Raw genomic sequence first — 18,646 nt, 5'->3', positions numbered from 1 at the left:
GATATGAGGTAATGTTTTCCCCATCAAGCCAGATAGCTTGGGCCAGAAAGACATGGACCCCATCACCCTCCTAATATATCTGTGTGCCCTAGAGCAAATGCTTTAGCTTCTCTGATATTTGGTTTCCTCATCTGTTAAATCATAAGAAAATGTCTCCCTGAACGGTCAACCTGACACATGGAAACACAGGAGAGAGCCTTTCTGGGTGCAGATCTCTTTCCTTTCCTGCTAGAAGGAAAGAACACTGACTTGCTGCTTCTAAAAAATAGCATTCTTTTTTTCAGAATTGTTTTTGGTGTCTTTCTTTATAGAGGCTTAATTGGGAAGAAAAAATATATAATCTTCTCACATTATTATTAAAAGCATCAGTTAATCCTGCTGTGAAGAGCCGCAATTTACTTGGGAGGGGCTGAGGAACAGTGAGTCCTCCGGAACAGAGCCATCACTGGTTTACAAGCCCTCCAGGCAACTGGCTTCTTGCTGGACACTCCACTGTCCCTACTGATATGTGAGATATAGGGGAGGGCAGGGAGTAATATGACCCCATCCTGCTTCACCCAGCAGGACTGACAGACATCCAGGGAAGGGAAGGTGAGCTTGGTCTGACCCTCACTTGGAGTGTGTGAGGTCCTGCAGCTAAAGACCCCATGAGCCAGCTTAGGTGGGGGTATGTTAGTACCTGTGGGCCCTGTGCCTTGTATGCTCAGTTCAAGCCTCAGTCTCCTAAGTGTGTCCCTGTCTGTTCCCTGATCAGCACTTGCTTTTCTCTAGAGCTGATACCCCAACCCTTGCACCAACTAGAAACTTCAGTATATCCAGAAAGTCCCCTTCTATAGCCACTAGACTTTTCTGCATCAGCACTTATTAGTCTGACCTTCTCCTGGGCTCCTCCTTGCCAAGCTCCCCTACCTGCCAGACTTTTAGCCTACCTCAACTTTGCATGACCTCTGTGATCCATCTGGCTGGCTTCCCTGCTGCTAAAACCTGTTATATGGGCTGCCCTAGACTGCCTTGTGCTGCACCGTCTCTTGACCTCACCATCCCCAGATGTACTTGCTGCCAAGTAAAAGCCTCAGGTCCAGGACACCTCAGTTCCAGAATCTGTCCCGTTCCTTTTGAACATTGCCAAGCCCATCACCATGCCTAATTTACCTGAGAATCAAGTTTTTTATTACTGTGATGCTAAACTGACTATGCTAGACTAATTTGCTCCAGCATTACTAAGAAGTAACTAAGTTTAGATATAGCCATACATGCAAATCAAAGACATTTAGAATTAACAAGAATCTTAGACCCAGCTCATCTGGCCCAATCACCTCATTTCAGGGTTAAGAAGACTCAAGCTCCAAAAGGGGAAGTGACTGCAGAAGTCACACAGCAAGCCAATCACTTATAAAGGTAATTCCTCTGGACACAGCAGCCTGATGGAGACAGGTTGGGTGTCTCCTGCTTGGAGACAGGAGCAAGACTAAATGGCAGGGGTGGAAGCCAGGGCTCAACAGCAGGAAAACAGAAGTGACATTTGCCTAATGGTAAGCTTCTCTGACCCCTTCAAGGTCAGTGTTGATAGAACGTGGGTCCCAATTGATAAAAGGAAGGTTTTGAAAAACATTTGGTCCAATGACACTGCCTCCAGCCATCTCTGTGTACTCACAGGCTCTCTTGCAAGCAAATTTGTTTCCATTCTCTTTCCCTTGCACTCGACTCAGCTAACATGGGCCAACTAATTGTACCCAATGGACCCATAAACAAAGGTAAATCAGATCTGGGTTCCTGCATTCCTGAATAGTCACAGAATGTGGGCACCAGGACAAATGTGGGAGAGAGAATATACTCCTCTGGGTGACCTCAGCTTTCTACCTGGTCCTTTCATCTACAGCTGCACTCCCAAGGAGGTAAGATGAGGGAGAACATCTGATTTGACCAAAGGAACTGCTTGTTCTTGTGTGTGTGTGTGTGTGTGTGTGTGTGTGTGGGGCCTCAGAGCCTGAGTTCCTGATGGCTGTGTTAGTATAATTGGGTTGTAGGACAGACTAGGAATTTGAAGCCCCACACGCAGAAGGATCCAGCTCACTTTGCAGCTTGCACTCAAGAGCTAAATGACACGTAATTCAGTTAAAGGAGAAGGAAGCAAACCTCATCACAACAGTTGAAAACATGAAAACAACAAATAAACAGCTGCTTTGAGCCTGCTACAAGGAGGCCAATTTGATCTTTGCAGAAAGAAAAGTGCCATCTTGCATGTGCGTGCCTGTGTGGGCTTGTGTGTGTAGGGAGGGGCAGCTCTCTTCAAGAAGCTGCAGCTGTGAGCAGTTCAGAGCACAGCATTAACCAAGTTCCTGGAACAATTTGCTAGATTAGAACTACAGCATTCACAGCACACAGAGTAGGGTCCCAGGTGGCAGTACTAGTGGGGTACACTCACATATGTGCCCCCACCACACATGCACACACATAATCCCCTGCTATAGTTGGGCTAAAAGGGCAATATCTGGAGTCTGAGAACTGGTAGTCCTGGTCCTGAAAATGCATTCCAACACTCCTATCCCCAGCCACTGGTGAACTCAGACAAATAGCATCACTTTACCCAGTGTGTATGAGACAAACAGCCTGTCACAGAACCACAAGAACCCAACTTAAAAGGCAGATTCCTGGGCCCCCTCCTAAATTTGTAAATCAGAATTTCCTAGTAAATCAGAATCCCCTAGGAGAACCTCAGTGGGGGCACAGGAACCTCAGTGATTCTTCTGTGCACAAAAGTTGAAGCCGTACTAAGTGACATATTGTCTCTAAGAGTATCAGTTAGCTCTTGCTATAATAATTCTGCATAGTGAAAACAGGGGCACCTGGGTGGCTCAGTCGGTTAAGCTTCTGACTTCAGCTCAGGTCATGATCTCATGGTTTGTGGATTCAAGCACTGCATCAGGCCCTGTGCTGACAGCTCAGAGCCTGGAGCCTACTTCAGATTCTGTGTCTCTTTCACTCTGTCCCTCCCCCCACTCAAAGCCTGTCTCTCTCTCTCTCTCTCTCAACAATGAATAAACATTAAATAATAATAATAATAATAATAATAATTCTGCCTAGTCTAAACAAAACCACAAAACCTCAGTGGCTTAAAACAAGAGTCATTTGTCCTCACAGATTAGCAGGCCAACAGAGGCAATTTAGCTTCAAGCTATAGGTTTGCAAGTGCTGGGGTCTAGATGTGCAGTCATTCTGGAGTGAGGCTGAGGGGGAAGCAACTCCTCTCATAGCTATGGCAAAGATGGAAAAAAGGCAAAGATCTGTAAGACCTCTTGAGGCCTAGTCTCAGAATGGCTTGCTGCCACTTCCACCCTGTTCCAATGTCTGGATTTAGTTATATGGACAGACCCAGAGTCAAATAGGAAACTACACACTGCCAACAATAAGTCTATAACAATGGTATAGATTCAGGGATGGGTGAAGAATTGGGGCCAACTGATTCTCACAGTTTCTTATTTTCTTCATCTACAAAAGAACTTTAATTCTCAATTATCCTGTCTGTAAAATGTGTACATGATAATCCCTGCTCCTACCCTGTCCCATGGAAGCATCACAAGGATATAACATAATCATGGTAAGGAGGTAACATGTCTGACAATGATTTGTACTGCGTGAGATGATATGTACATTAGCTAACATGACTGTTATGGCTAACCGTGAGTCCAGGAAGGGGGAGGAGAGTGGCACACGAGACAACCTCCATGTCCTCCAGATTCTCCAAATCCATATGCCATGAGACTGGTTGTACAGCACTACCTGTGCTCATTCATCTATTCCCCCCTGCCTGCTGTCATGCTCTCTGCATAGTAAGGAACACAACAAGAAATCATTGTTTGGGAGACTCAGGACACAAAGCATAGGCTTGAACCCAGACACTAGTTCCTAGCCCACCTTCTTCATTGTGCATCTAGGATTTGGCTCCTTATATGTTTTTCCATGGGTTCATGACTATCACAGCAGGAATGTGGCCGAAAGCCACTCCCTTTCCCCTCATCCCTTCAATGGAATGTTGTAATGTGGGACCTGTTGAATCTCTCCCAAAGCTCCTCTCAGGGTAATCGTTAAGGGCATCAACATCCTTAGAGATACTCATCTCCCTAGAACTGAGGGAGATATAGTGAAGATGAAGACACACATTTTACACTTTTCCCAGTAGGTACCCAGGTGGGAGATTTTTGTCAGTCACACCTAGAACTCAGTAAGTTTTCAATCTCCAGACTCAAGTGTTTTGACAAACCAAGAAAAATTTTTTGTATTATTTCTTTATTTATTGCTTCTCCATCTGTTCCTTTTTCTCCTTATGGAACTCCTGCTATTTACATGTGAAGTCTCCAGAATCTGTCCTCCAAATATCTTCTTTATTGTCTCCTCATATTTTCCAACTCTTTATTTTTTGCTTCATATGTGAAATATTTCTTCCACTTGATCTTCTAAACCACTAATTTACCTCTCAGGAGTTTCCATCTTCTTCTTTAATTTAGCTACTGAATTTTTCAACTTGGAAAACCTGAGTTTTAGTTTTGGAAAGTGTCCATTATGCTATGGTTTAATATCACTCATTACTCTGGTTTTATAGTGTTGCTAGATTTCCTCTGTGTTCTCTAGTAGAGCCACTTACTCTGGACATTTCTGATTGTTCTGTCCCAGGCTGAAGGGTCCCACTCAGTGTGCTTCAATTTTCCATTGCTACCCCATATTTACTTTGTGGGCCCTTCCCAGCCAACTGAGCTTCCCTGAGCTGCTGCAAACCAGGATTCCTGTGAGTCCCCATGGCAAGCTGTCAGTCTTCCATCGATGATCGAGAAGGAAAGCTCTCTGCTTCTACCCCCATGGCAGCTGGAGTAGCACTCTCACACCTTCATGGCTGGGGAGGGACTCAGACCACCCCTAGACCTTCGGCAGTTTCTCTGAATCCAGGGATAATAGCGGTATCTAAAGGACTATTCAGAATCCTCCTTAAAGTATCTAATATTCATCTCATGGGGCACCTGGGTGGCTCAGTTGGTTGAGCATCTGATTTCGGCTCAGGTCATGATTTCGCAGTTCACAAGTTCAAGCCCCGGGTCGGGCTTTGTGCTGACAGCTCAGAGCCTGGAGCCTGCTTCAGATTTGGTGTCTCCCTCTCTCTCTGCCCCTTCCCTGCCCATGCTCTTTCTCTCTCTGTCTCAAAAATAAGCAAACATTAAAAAAAATCTTAAAGTATCTAATATTCATCTCAAACTTAATGGCCAAAACAGAGTTCTTGGTTTTTCCTAAGAAATCTGATTCCTGCTTTTTGATTCACAAACCTAGGAGTTGTCTTTAATTTCTCCATTTCCTTCATCGTGCATTTCCAAAACCTATCAAGTCTTATTGGTTATCCTAGGTCTAATTACCACACTGACCTATCAAGATATTTTTCATGTGTCTACAGTAATCAGATTTTCTTATTAGGACATACAGTCCTAGATTTTGACCTCCTGCTTCCAGTTTGTTATTCTAGCACTATGCATTCAAAACAAAAATATATTAGACTCACATGTGCTATCTTGCTATCTCTCAAAATAAATAAATAAACTTTTAAAAAATATATACATATTTAATACATACTGTATGCCAGGCCCTGGGTTAGGTGCTGAAAAGTGATGGTGAACCAATCATGGTTCTCACCTCCAAGATGCTTATTGTATATAGGTAGGGAAATGTATCTGTGAACAGGAAATACTGCACAAAGGGCTAAGTTCCATATAGGGGTAAGGGAGAAGTACTATAGGAATGAGAAGAATGAGTAACCATTTTCTGATATATGTTAAGGAATCCAAGCCTTTAATTCTTCCTTTGCCTTCAGTATTTCTTCCTATTCAATAGGAGTCCCTAAGAGCCATGCATTCTTTCTGTCTCTACTCTCCATGGTGTTTTCCCCCACCTCTCTTGACCATTGCCTTCCTCCTTCCCCATATCTCTCCTGCTACATCCTCTTTCCCCTGGAAGGAGCACCTAAGTCCAACTATTCTTACCCCAATAGAACGTCACTGAGAAGACCACCTCTTCTGTGCTTTTGCCTCCCACATCAGCTCAGGGAACAAAGTTTATCAACCTCTTTTATCTGTTATTCTTACTTGTACTATCTGAAGGCAGTGCAAATTAAGAGAAAAAGATGTTGGCTCAGAAAAATTTAACTCTAGTACTCTTGGCTCTGCCAAGCCTTATGATTTTAGGCAAATCACTGAACCTTATGGGCCTCAGTTTCCTCATTTATAAAATGCAAAAATTAGATAAGATATTTTATGGAGGACAAGGCCTCTTCTAGACTTGGCATTCTATGAGTTTGTAAAACTTGTTTACTGTGATTTTAATGGAATGTAGGACTTTTATCTTGGTGAAAAGAAATCAAAATATGAACATTATCACTGCCTTCACACTTTTATCCTGCCTTGTATCCATGAGCCTTCAATACTCAAAGTGAGCTTAGTGGAACCATGGTAACAGTATCAGTATCTGAATCAGAATCCATATTCCAATCAGATTCCAATCAGAATCAGGAGATTCCTATGTATTTTAAAGTCTGAGAGACAGTGCCCTAAGGACATGGCCCAAAGAGAAAAAAAAAAAAAAAAGGGGGAGATTTCAGTTTGAGTAGGAATAATTTTCTAATTTAGGAAGCAGACGAAAGATGGACTGAGATGTCTTAAAAGGCAGTGGGGCCTATGGCATTGGGTTAAAGCAGAAATAAGAAAGGCACCTATCTGGAGTGTTGTACAGGGGAATGGAGTATCCTATAGAGGTTTGGATGGATGGCCTGTGATTTCTTCTGAGGTATAAGGTTTTTAAATTCGACCTTTGCCCATTGCCTTGATTCTATCCAGAAGGCCAGTTGAGCCTGAATTCAAGCTCACTATTCTACTTCACTGGTTTTGAAATACAATTACTAAATACAGATGTAATGGTAGAAGACAGCAGAATGTGGCATAGGAAAGTGACAAGGGCCCATCCTGATTGTACATCATTTCCTTCCCTCCAAGAAACCCTTTCTTGGGATGCTGCTGGGTCTATTGCAGGCCTAAAAACATTATTAGTGCCTGAACTGTGTAAGACCCTTTTCTCCCTTCCTGGTCAAGGGCTTAGATTCCCAATTTAGAAGCTAATTCTTGTTCAAATTAGTCCATCTCATAGATAGAATTAGAAGCTGGGTGATGATTTGGAAAATACAATCAATTTAGTCCAATTGTTTTTGTATGTCAGCTTCATCCAATAATGAAGAATTTGCTCCTCAGGCTCTAAGGCTGATAATGAGCCATTATCCATAGAAGTGAAGTTAGTCTGATAGAACACAGGAGACAAATGGGTTAAGGGCTGCCTTCTTTCCCCAACATAGGCTCTCAGCCAGGGCCAGAAGGGAAGCTGGCATAAGGAGGCTAGTGATCATATTCTACCCAAGGAAGAAAACTTGAGCAAAGCAGGACAATTACCTCTAAGAGGTCAGATCTCAAGGTAGGGCCAGGTCAAGGCAAGGCACCCATCTGTGCCTCAGTTTCCTTATATCTAATTCGAGGGTAATGAGACCTACCCTATCTACCTCATGGTATTATATTTAGGAACAAACAACATAATTTATATGAAACCTCATTTATTCATTCATTTATTTTTAATAAACATTTATAACATCTGATATTTCTTAGGCCTCTAGCATGTACCAAACACTTTTAGGTGAAAGAGATGATTTAATGAATAAGTCACAGTTCCAACTTCTGTGGAACTCATGTGAAATTATACACTTACCTAATAAATAGTAGGGATGGTGGTGATGATAATGGTGGTGGTGATGATGGTGGTGATGATGATGATGATGACAATGATGATTAGGAATTCACTCCAGAAGATACTGCTAACCAGTGCCTGATTTTAATACACAGTGAAAGATTGTTCCTTCCATTGCTCATCTTGGCTATGAGCTAAGAGAGATTAAAATGCTTTTATACAAAGCAAACAATATACATATTTTATGAAATACATTTCTCGCCTGTTTAATTGTGGGATCTTCAAGAGAGGCAGAAAGATTCACCATTCACCACTGAGATGAATGGATTGGGTTTTAGCTTTCAGTCTTAGGACGGCCCCTGTCCATTGTAATGTCTTAGTTCTGCAGGCCTGCTGGGACTCTGAGAACACAGAAGGATTGGTGGCCATGCAATGTGGCCTGGGCAGCTTTCTTTCATTCCTAGGCCTCAGTGTGCCCAGTTGTAAAGCCACAATGTCCACTTTCCCTTTGCTTATGTTTCTTAACCCTGATTGATCACAAATAAATCTGCTGAAATTCACAAAGACGATAATAGTTTACCAGAGGACAAGGAGAAAGTTCATTACAAATGGCCTGTCTTAGCATCTCTGGTAGTCTTCCCAATTCCTTTCAATGACAAGACACTACTATCCTTGCCCTTAATCCTTAATAAATACATTCTAGTATCTCCCTCCCCCCTAAAATTTAGGAGCTTTAAATGTGGTTTCAAATTGGGGATATGCTGAGCCTTCTTGTATAGCAACTGTGGAGTTCTACTAGGTAGTCTGTGGCTGAACGTAGCTAGGTTAGGCCTATGAGAGGACTCTCTGATTGCCCTAGCTACATCAATAGGCAAATGTCACTTAACAAGGGTGGGTCTACCGACAAACTGATGACCCAGAGTTTGGGACCTCTTTTCTCAACCTCAGAGCTAAGTAACAGGAAGCCTGCTTTCAAGTTCTGCCAGTTGGGCCACCAATGTGCTGAGAGTTATAATTTGAATTTGGGGACCCATTGTGCTGGGACTTCATTCTACCTTCACTACACCAAAATCATGTCATCAATTCCATAGAACACTGTCTTTTCCCACTGTGCTGCATCTCCTTGGTTGTCTTTTTTCTCCGTTAGACTACAAGCTCACTGAGGGTAAGTAAAATGTTACAAGCACCTAGCAGGCCCTCAACCAAAGTTAAATGGGTGAATAAATGGGTGGGGTTTTTTTAAGGAAGAACTAAAAGAAGAAAACATATAGAAACTGATTTTTTAAAACATATAATACTATAAGTTAAAAGGATTTTAGACATCACCTAATTAGCAGAAATGGCCATCCCTATCCTACCACACACTCAATGCAAAATTACTAATAGGTCATGGCACTCTGTCCTGCTTACCACAGATGTAGCTTCAGACAACACTTCAGACAACACTTCACACAACACTTCACACATCTAGAATGAATTACTGAAATTGGCATGCAAAATAAAATTGATTTGCCATCATGATCTAGGTCAGCCCCCTCATTTGGAAAATGGGCCCTCTTGACCTTTTCCAATCCTTTCCTGAATACGTTGTTTCTATTCTATGTCTTATCTAGTTGTCATTTTAAAGAAGACTCTATCTTGGGGTGCCCGGGTGGCTCAGTAGGTCAAACGGCCAACTTCAGCTCAGGTCATGATCTCACAGTTCACGATTTCAAGCCCCACGTTAGGCTCTGTGCTGACGGCTCAGATCCTGGAGCCTGCTTTGGATTCTGTATCTCCCTCTCTCTCTGACCCTCCCCACTCACACTCTGTCTCTCTCTCTCAAAAGTAAATAAACATTAAAAAAAATTTTTTTAAAGATTCTGTCTTTTTCAAAGAAACACAGCTACAGGGCCTATAAACAGGGCTCTATGTGGATGTCAGCCTGGCTTCCACAATGTGAAGCCCTCCTGCCAAGCCCAAGTTGGGCTTCCAGAGTCCTAATATTGCTTATGTCCAGATGCAAGAACATATGCTGCTCATGAGTGGTGCTGGCCTCGGTGCTGAAACATAGATATGTATATGAGACAGTAAAACCTACATTATTGAGGATTTAGGGTGTTTGCTTTGCTGAATGAGGGATTAGAGACCAGAAAGCCCAAGATGACCATCTATTTGCAGAAAATGGAGCTGGAGAATTAGAACTATCAGATGTGTGCTCTACCCCAGAGGGCTATTAGAGCTCTCCCTAACTCCTTAGCCCCTTTATCCATCAGTAGTCTATCTGAGAACAGATCACCAGCTCCCCTACACAGACCCTGAATGCATGCAGTGAGGAAGTAGCAATCAGGTGAAGGGGAGTTTTCCCAGTTATAGGCCTGGCTGCAGTCATTTGTGTGTGGGCTACCTGGTGAGCAGCCACAGTGGCCTGAGGGCTAATTGTCTGAGCTGGAAGTTCAAGACTTCAATCTTTGGGATCTCACTGAACAGTTGACTGCTGAATAGTTTCCAGGCTTTCAACTGGTCTTGCCTCCATCATTTCTTCCCAGTCTGAGGAAAAGTTTGATTCTAGATATTCAGCACCCTTTCCATTCATATGTCCTCACTGCCCAGAAATCCTGACAGACTCTTGCTTGTTTCACAAAGCCAGAAAGAACGTGTTCCTCAGTCCCCTCAGCTTCCCATTATCAATGAGGCTGTCAGAGAGCATTTAGTGTGAGTTCTCTCTTTTTCTGTCTTCCATAATACATAGATCAGGCCACATGCAAGTTTGGCAAAGAGCATCAATGCTCACTGATTCTGAGTATCCCCTCCTCACTTCTGCCATTCTCATGTCTCCAGGAGAAAAAAAAAAAAAGAAGAGAAAAATGGAAGGAAGGAAGGAAGGAAGGAAGGAAGGAAGGAAGGAAGGAAATTCACAGATCTAAGGAATCTTGAGAGGGAGGAGAGAGGTCTGCTTCCGATACACTGAGCACAAAAAAAAAATTCTCAAATTTTTTGATATCAAATTTTCTTCCAGAATATGCTTGATCAAAAATTAATACTTTAAGGGGCATCTATGTGGCTCAGTCAGTTAAGCATCCAACTTGGGCTCAGGTCATGATCTTGCAGTTCATGAGTTCAAGCCCTGCATCTGACTCTGTGCTGATAGTTTGGAGCCTGATTCAGATTCTGTCTCTCTCTCTCTCTTTCTCTCTCTCTCTCTCTCTCTCTCTCTCAAAAAATGAATAAACATTAAAAATTTTTAAATAAATAAAATTTTTAAAAATCACTAATTTAAGTCTAAAATTTGCCTGCAACTGTTATAGACTCCTTTTCTTCCTTTCCTATCCAAAAGAAGTCATGACACCCAGCATCTTGGGCAATAAGGAAAAAGTTGGAGGTCATTGCCCAGTGCTTCCTCTCTCCTCCCCTCCTACATTTTGCCCTCTACAGAAGCCTCACACCAGTCTCTACCTGCCTCCCAGATGACTCATCCCTCTTCTTGCCTTCAGAAGAATCCAGTGGTAGGGCACATGGGGAAAAGCAGATGGCAAATGGAAACACAGAAACCTCAGGCTTGAGAGGACTGCCAGACTGAAAGCAGGAGCCATATCTTTCATTTCTCTATTTTCAGCACCTAGTATAAGTCCTGGCACAGAACAGGCTCCCAGAAATTGGGTGGAATAAATGAATGAATGAATGAATGAATGAGAGAAATCAAAGCACCCATAAGGAAAGACTCTTAGTCCTTCTTTATGTCTTCCAAATTCAAAAAAGAAGGTGAGAGAGGCTCAGGAGAAAGGAGTCACTTCTCCAGAAGCTCTGCTCACACTGGAGGTCTAAGATGTCTGCCCATCACCCTGGAGTCTAGGCAGGAAATTAAGCAACTACATCCATCATATTTATTGAACAGCTCTTCTCTAGAAGACACTTGTGCAGGAGGTCGGTCATGCACATGAATCCTCAAACTCTGAAAGAGAATGTTCTTCTCACTTCACAGCACTTTGTCCTTGCTCTCCACACTCCAGCCTCACTTGCCTTGTTTTTGTTTCTCAAACACACTGAGCCTTTTCTTGCCTCCCAACTTTGTCTATTGCTGTTCTCTAGGGCTGGGACTCTTTTCTCCAGCTCTTCATGCAACTGGCCCTACCATTCTGCAGGATGCAGCTCAACTGTGAACTCTTGATGGAGACTTTCCCTGATCTTCTCATGTAAAAAGCCCCTCTCAGGATTCTCCCTAGTTCTTGATCCTGTGATTTCCTTCTTATATCTCATTCAATATTTGTATTTATTCAGCGTGTTTGCTTGTCTATTATACCCCTAGCATATAAGCTCCTGAGGTATACTGGGATGATGAACAGCATGAGTTCTAGAATTAGACTGACTGCATGAAATGCCAACTTTCTCACTTACTAAACATGTGACCTTGATTATATTACCTAAATACTATGCCCTGGATTCCTGACCTATAAAATGGAATTTATAATAGAACCTTGTCATAAACAGTGCCTCATAAACAAACATCATGAAATTTGTTAATGCATGTGAAGACTTAGAACATTACCTGGTACATATAAAGGGACTCATGAAAATTAACTTTGCTCATTGTTGTTATTTACTGCTACATCTGTTATTACTGCTCTATCCTGATGCTTAGCACAGAGTCTGGCATAAGAGCATCTTATAATAGGCACAGAATATCAGCTAAACAAATGAAAGCATGCATGCATCAATAAGAGCCTTCAGAAAAGCCCAGAGAAGATGTGATGGCACTGAGAGGAAGGCAGTTTACTTCCTGAGGTGCCTCAGTCAGGAGAGGTTGCAGGGGGAGAGCAGCAGGGCCAGAGAAGGCTCTTGAAGGAACTGAGGGAGACCCTAGGGCTCACACTGTGACTAACCCAGACCTGGGCCATAAGGAGTTCCAGAGGGACTTGGGAGGAATGGGTTCTGGGGAATAGTTAGGGAGTAGTTGAAGAGGTCAAGGGGCAACCTCGGGTGGTTTTCACCACCCCAAGAGGACAGAGACTGGTCCCAAGTTTGCCTCAGAGGGATGCACCTCCAACTCACAGGGCTCTCCTCCCATAGCCTCTCACGCCTCCCTCAGCCACAGGAAAAAGAAAGCAAAACAAAAATGAGATCATTTTATGTTGGCGAGGATGTAGAGAAAAAGGAACCCTTGTGCACTGTTGGGGGAATGCAAGCTGGTGCAGCCACTCTGGAAAACAGTATGGAGGTTCCTCAAAAAGTTAAAATTTGAAGTACCCTACAATCCAGTAACTGTACTACTGGGTATTTACCCAAAGAACACGAAAACACCAATTCAAAAAGACATATGCACCTCTGTGTTTATTGCAACATTATTTACAATATTCAAACTCCATAGTTTGGCACACTGAGCAACCCAAGTGTTCATCTATTGAGGAATGGATAAAGAAGATGTGGTATACATATAGTGGAATATTACTTGCCAATAAAAAGAATGAAATCTTGCCATTTGCAGCAACATGGATGGATCTACAGTCTCTAATGGTAAGTGAAATAAGTCAATCAGAGAGAGATGAATTCCATGATTTAATTCATGTGTGAAAATTAAGAAAACAAACAAAGAAAAAAAAGAGACAAACCAAGTAACAGACTCTTAAGTACAGAGAACAAACTGATGCTTACCAGAGGGGAGGTGAGTGGGCAGGTGGCTGAAATAGGTGAAGGGGATTAAGAGTACATTTATCACGATAAACACTGAGTAATGTATAGAATTGTTGAATCACTGTATTGTACACCTGAAACTAATATAACACTGTATGTTAACTATACTGGAATTTTAGAAACTGAGATAATTTGGGGGGTCTAAAGCCATGCAACTGCACCCTCCCCATGGATGCAGGGATTTGAGAAGGGCAAGTTCAGCCTCCTTGCTGTAGTTCAGGAAGGATCCTGGACCTGCTAAAGAGAGAAAGAGGGAGACAGTGGGAGGTCTGAGAGTCCTGAGAACCCAAGGACCATTTCTGATTTGTTATGGGGAAGCAATAATGTTCAAAATCCAAAGCTCTGACCAGAGAACTGCTGATGAAAGAGAACAGCTAAAAAGTTTCCTCTCCATTCTCTCTCTGGGCCATGAGCTCAACCACCCAAAACAACACATGCACACACATCCAGCGAGAGCCACTGAGGAGCAGGTCATGCATGCCTGCCAGATGCTGTGAGGTGTGCCAGGGCCCTGGGGAACTCACCCTGACCGCCCTGCCCAGCCTGAGTGCAGCTGTCCTTCCTCTCAACTCCCACCACTCTGGTGAGGTAGGGGCTACAATAATGGGTGAGCACATGCAGCATGTGGGGGCCCGGGGGAGTCTTCGTGGACCAGTACATTCACATCAGCAAAATCACTGCTGTAGATTCCAGGGTGGGGGGTGGCTCCCTAGAAATGGGGGCCCCAACAGAGAGCAAAGACTAGCACTGGATCCCAGATAGGCAGAGAGCAGCTCAGCTGTTTTCTGTTATCTCTCTGGACTTTTTGGTTAGCTGAGGAGGAAGGGTAGTCAGAAAAGGAAGTTTCATTACAAATCAGAAGAAGGCCAAAGCTCCTGCTGAAAGAGAGGCCAGCAGAGTCAGAGGGAACTTACAAGGGGAAAAATTAACTGATAAGAGTAAACTGTTATTCATATTAAATTAGGGGACAGGTGATTTGGAGAAAACCTACAGACCCTCCCAGATGGTTTTTGGGGTTTTGCATTGCAGATGATGGTTTTATGGAACCCTTCTGGGAGTCAGATTGTAGGAGCTGTGCCAGGACCCGAGCAGGGACAGGACTCCCTTCCTATTTAACTACACAATAAACACATAATAGCTTGTCCCAGAGGACAGACCCAGGCTTTGCATACTAAACATTTTGGTGGTAGGCTTTGGGGGCCTCTGAGAAGAGGGGCTCACTCTTGGCAGGGAAGAGGGGGAATGGGAAGATCAATCATTCAAGGAGATTCAGGAACTGCTCCAGGTGTTTGGAGCAAGGGCTAAATTATAGGGGAAGCACTAAATCCAGATGTGGAAGAGAAGGGTTTCCAGAGACCTGAAGAGGCAAGCAGGAAAACAGAAAAAGGAGTAGAAGGCAATCATTATGGCCCAACCACCTTGTGGGGACTGGTGTGTATATGTGTGTGCACATATACATCTACATGTGTGGGCGGGTTCTGGTATGCATAGGTGTATGCATGCATGCATGAGCGCACTGGAGGAATACAAGAGTTGTGTGTGTTTGTATGTGTATCTGCCTCTGTGTGCACATTTTGTGTCTATATAGTTGTTTGTGTATTTATATGTGTTCACGCACTTGGGGTGTTGCCAAAACTTCCCACCGAAACTAATGGCAGGCTGTTCTCTCTTCACTGAGGCTTATCATGCTAATTTTAATCCCACATTATTGTTTTAAGTTGGCTCTAAAAATTAATATTAAAAAATTCTATAAACAGAGCCTGGGGCTAAATTGCAAGAAAGGTCCCTAGAAAGACGTTTTATTATCACTATTGTTCTCATAAGAATGTTGAGGGTAAAGCTTGTCACCCTTCCTGTTCCATCTGGCTAACCTCCCATTAGTGCAAGGCAGAGCACCAGAGAACACCTGCAGAAGGTATCCAACTGGCCACAGCCTGTCAGGACCAGAGAGGACTGGTGATTGTTTAGTGAGACCCCTGGTTTTCTTACTGAAAACACTGTCTGTGAAAAGACTAACTACCTAGTCACTCAGGTAGTATCTTCAGAATCAGCCTGAAGCTCTCCATTGCCTGAGTTTACCATATGAAGGTTATGTCCTGTCCTGGGAGAATGGATGGAAAATGAGTGTAATCTCTGGCACACCCTCACGCACATAGTTCACACATTGCTGATGATGACATCCTTTGTGGCTCCAGTTCCCTTGTTCATAAAATCAGGGGTTAGAACTAACAACTCTTGTAAGCCATTTCTATTCTACCATTTGGTGAGTGTGTGAACAGGACCAGCTGGTTTAGTTGGGGAGAGAGGCAGTTTGTATTCCATGCAAACTCATGGCCTGGCCCCTCCACTGTGCTCTCCTGATCTGCCCTCTCTTGTTCCAGCATCTGCCCTTCCCCTGCTCCAGTTGGTGTGGAGCAGGGAGCAGAATGTAGAGACAAGGAAAACATAGTCTCCGGAAAGATTCTCTTAGCAGAGTAAAAGGAACAAGGGTTATTCAATAGGGAAGGAAAAAGCAAAGTATAGGGATTGCTGTAATTCATGCTTCATTAAGAGAATGAGGAAATGATCCTGTGCTGCAGCAGAAGGTACTCAGGTTAGATTTGGAAGAACTTCCTTGCTGGTGAAGAGGGCTGTTAAATACAGGAAAGGAAGAGGGAATGAGAGGGAGGGACAGCTGTCACCAGAAGCAGTAATTAATTATATTTTCAAATATCTGTGAGATGGTATGGACGATGAGGCCCCTTCCACATCTTAAGATCTTGATCAAAGTAGCTGATTCTGAAGCCCCTGCCCCTGCCCCTACCCCATCCTCCACCCACCACACATATTCAGGGAAGGAGCAGGGCAGAGCCTGGCTGGGTACTGACCAGGAGAGGGAAGGTGGTGGGGAAAGAGGTCCCCTGCTTCTCACCATCAGTCCATGGTACATAGAAACACATTGACTGGTGGTACAACTTTCATTCAGCAATGCCTGACAGTGGGTCTAGAGTTGGTGGAGGTAAGAAGGCATCAGACCTTGAGCAAGAATTTGAGCTTCTAAAAAACACTGACATTCTCTGGCCCTGCTATGGCCAGAACCCCAGCAATAGGAGCTGGCCTCTCCTGGGGCTGTGAAGAGGACACAGGGTGGCCTTGACTACAAGTGTCCGGGAGGAAGACCAGCCTGTGGGTACAAACCCTTAAAACAGGTATAAGGATAGCTTCTAAGTCTCTGGCAACCTGACACAAGAGCATTTGGAAGTATCTCCATAGATAGCTACATGCCATGGCTATATCTACACCCCATATATACATGTACACACATATGCATACACAAGGACTCCCTGGTCATACACTCCCCTGGCCCTCCTGGCACACACAGGCAGGAAATATACTGGGGCTTCTTTGCCCAAGGAACCCTGGGAAATTACTAGATAGCCTGCTGGCCCCCTTCTCTCCATCTCTGCTCCTCCTTGTTCCTTCCCAGTCCATCTCTACCCCACGCATTGCCCCCCTGCTTTCTCTTTGGAATGTCCAGGGCACTGTGGGAGAGGGAGTTGAAGATGACACTCGGCAGCTGGACATGCCCTTCGACAAGGCAGCAGTGCCCACAGGTGGGGCCGCTCTGTTGGCTGGCGCCCAGGGACCCCCGTCTTCACCCTACATAGGTAGCTCCGTATCCCAGCAGGTACCCCTGCCCCCACCAGCTATCTCCCACTCCGGGGTGCCTGAAACCGAGGAGGGAGCCGCACCCTCCCCGCTCCCCAGCTCTGCCTCCCAGTCCCAGAGAACCGCCCCCCAACTGCCCAGCCCGGAAACAATCACCCTTTGAGAAAGGCTGCCAAGCTGGGCGCCAGGAACAGCCAGGATGGAGGCGGGGTGGGATGGGGGTGCAGGCAGCGGGTCTGGCGAGCTTTAACTCTAGAGAGCCGAGGTGGTGCTTGTCTCGGCCCCCGCCCGCAGCCCCTGCTCCAGCTCCTCAAGCTGGTGCTGTTGGGGCTGGGAAGGGCGAGTGTGTAGGGGGGCGAGGGGTGATACCAATCTCGGGAGGGGGGGTCGCCTCCTCCTCCTCGCGCCCCCCGCCTCAGCTGGCGAGGTTGGTACCGCCCATTAGCGGCGCGGGTCCCGCCGGCAGCTTGCGCGCTCTCGGGGGCGGGGGCGGGGGGAGTGGGGGTGGGGAACGAAGGGGTGGGGGCGGGGCGGCAGGCGCTGTCAGAGCCGCGGCTGCACCGGCGCATCCGCTGCTGCCGAGGGGACTCCGCGCTGGCCCTGTCGGCTCGGCTCCGGCCGCTCCGCGCCTCCCCCTCGCTGTCCCCAGGGCCTGGCTCCCTCGCCTCACCCCCTCTCCGGTACCCCGTGCCTCCCCCTCCCCGGCTCCCCCGCCCCTGTCTCCCTGCCTGCGCCCTCCCGCGCGCTCCCAGGCTCCGGCCGCCGCCTCGTTGAGCCCAGAAGGAGCCGGGCCGGGGCGGCGGGTGGGTGCGCGGACCCCGCGGCTATGAAGTGGCCCCCGGGGGCCCGGAGCCCGAGAGCCCCCGGGGAGGGAGGTGAGCGCGGCCCAGGGCAGCAGCCAAGGGGCGCCGGAGTCGGCGCGTAGGGGCCGCCGCCCGCCATGGACCGCGCCGGGGACGATCCGGACTCGCCGCCGCAGGTCAGTGCCCCCGCGCCCGCGAGAGCCACCGCCGCGCACAGAGCCCCATTATGCGTCCCCATCAGTACCCATGCCATGTCCTCCTTGGGTGCGAGTGTGTCTGTATGGGGTGTGTGTGTGTGTGTGTGTGTGTGTGTGTGTGTGTGTGCGTGTGTGCGTGCGCGAGCGCGCGCAGCGGGGGCAGCTGGAAAGCGGCCGGGAACGGGCCGGGGCTGGGAGGCACTGCTACCGAGGGGGCTGCGAAACAAAACCCGGGCGATGCCTGCCCTCCTCCGGTCGGCCTTAAGGGGAGAGTTGGTTCTCGGCAGCTTCTCACAACTGGCGCAGGCTTCTAGCTCTTGGGTCCCTTTCCACCTCAGCAGGTGGTTCCTGGTGGCCGGAGGAGTCAGGGGCCCGCACACCTGCCGCACCCCTGCTCCCCAAAGCCATCCCCAGTCGCTCTGAGGCTGCAGGCGCTGGCAAGTTAACTCTCTTCAGGGGACCCAGGCTTTGCAACTCTGCTGGGGAGACTGAAAGGTTGTGAGGTGGCAAGGATGACAAAGGGTCCTTGGGACCCTCAGCGTAGCCAGGAGGAAGGAGGCATGACCAGCT

General features: G+C 46.1%; 1 protein-coding gene across 2 annotated transcripts in view; it reads left to right on the top strand.

Moving 5' to 3' along the window:
- The first annotated feature begins 17,910 nt into the window (after window positions 1-17,910).
- B3GAT1 (beta-1,3-glucuronyltransferase 1) overlaps window positions 17,911-18,646 on the top strand; it is a 30,294-nt gene continuing 29,558 nt past the window's right edge. The window contains exon 1 of one of the 2 annotated variants that reach the window (XM_045483537.1): window positions 17,911-18,055. The gene's annotated coding sequence lies outside the window, so the exon portion shown is untranslated. The remainder of the gene's footprint in view (window positions 18,056-18,646) is intronic. The other variant, XM_045483536.1, reaches the window with a different exon arrangement.

Source organism: Leopardus geoffroyi, chromosome D1, assembly GCF_018350155.1.
Source record: "Leopardus geoffroyi isolate Oge1 chromosome D1, O.geoffroyi_Oge1_pat1.0, whole genome shotgun sequence".
Lineage (NCBI taxonomy): Eukaryota > Metazoa > Chordata > Mammalia > Carnivora > Felidae > Leopardus > Leopardus geoffroyi.
Note: the sequence above shows the minus strand (reverse complement) of the source record. Positions and strands in the feature narration are given on the sequence as shown.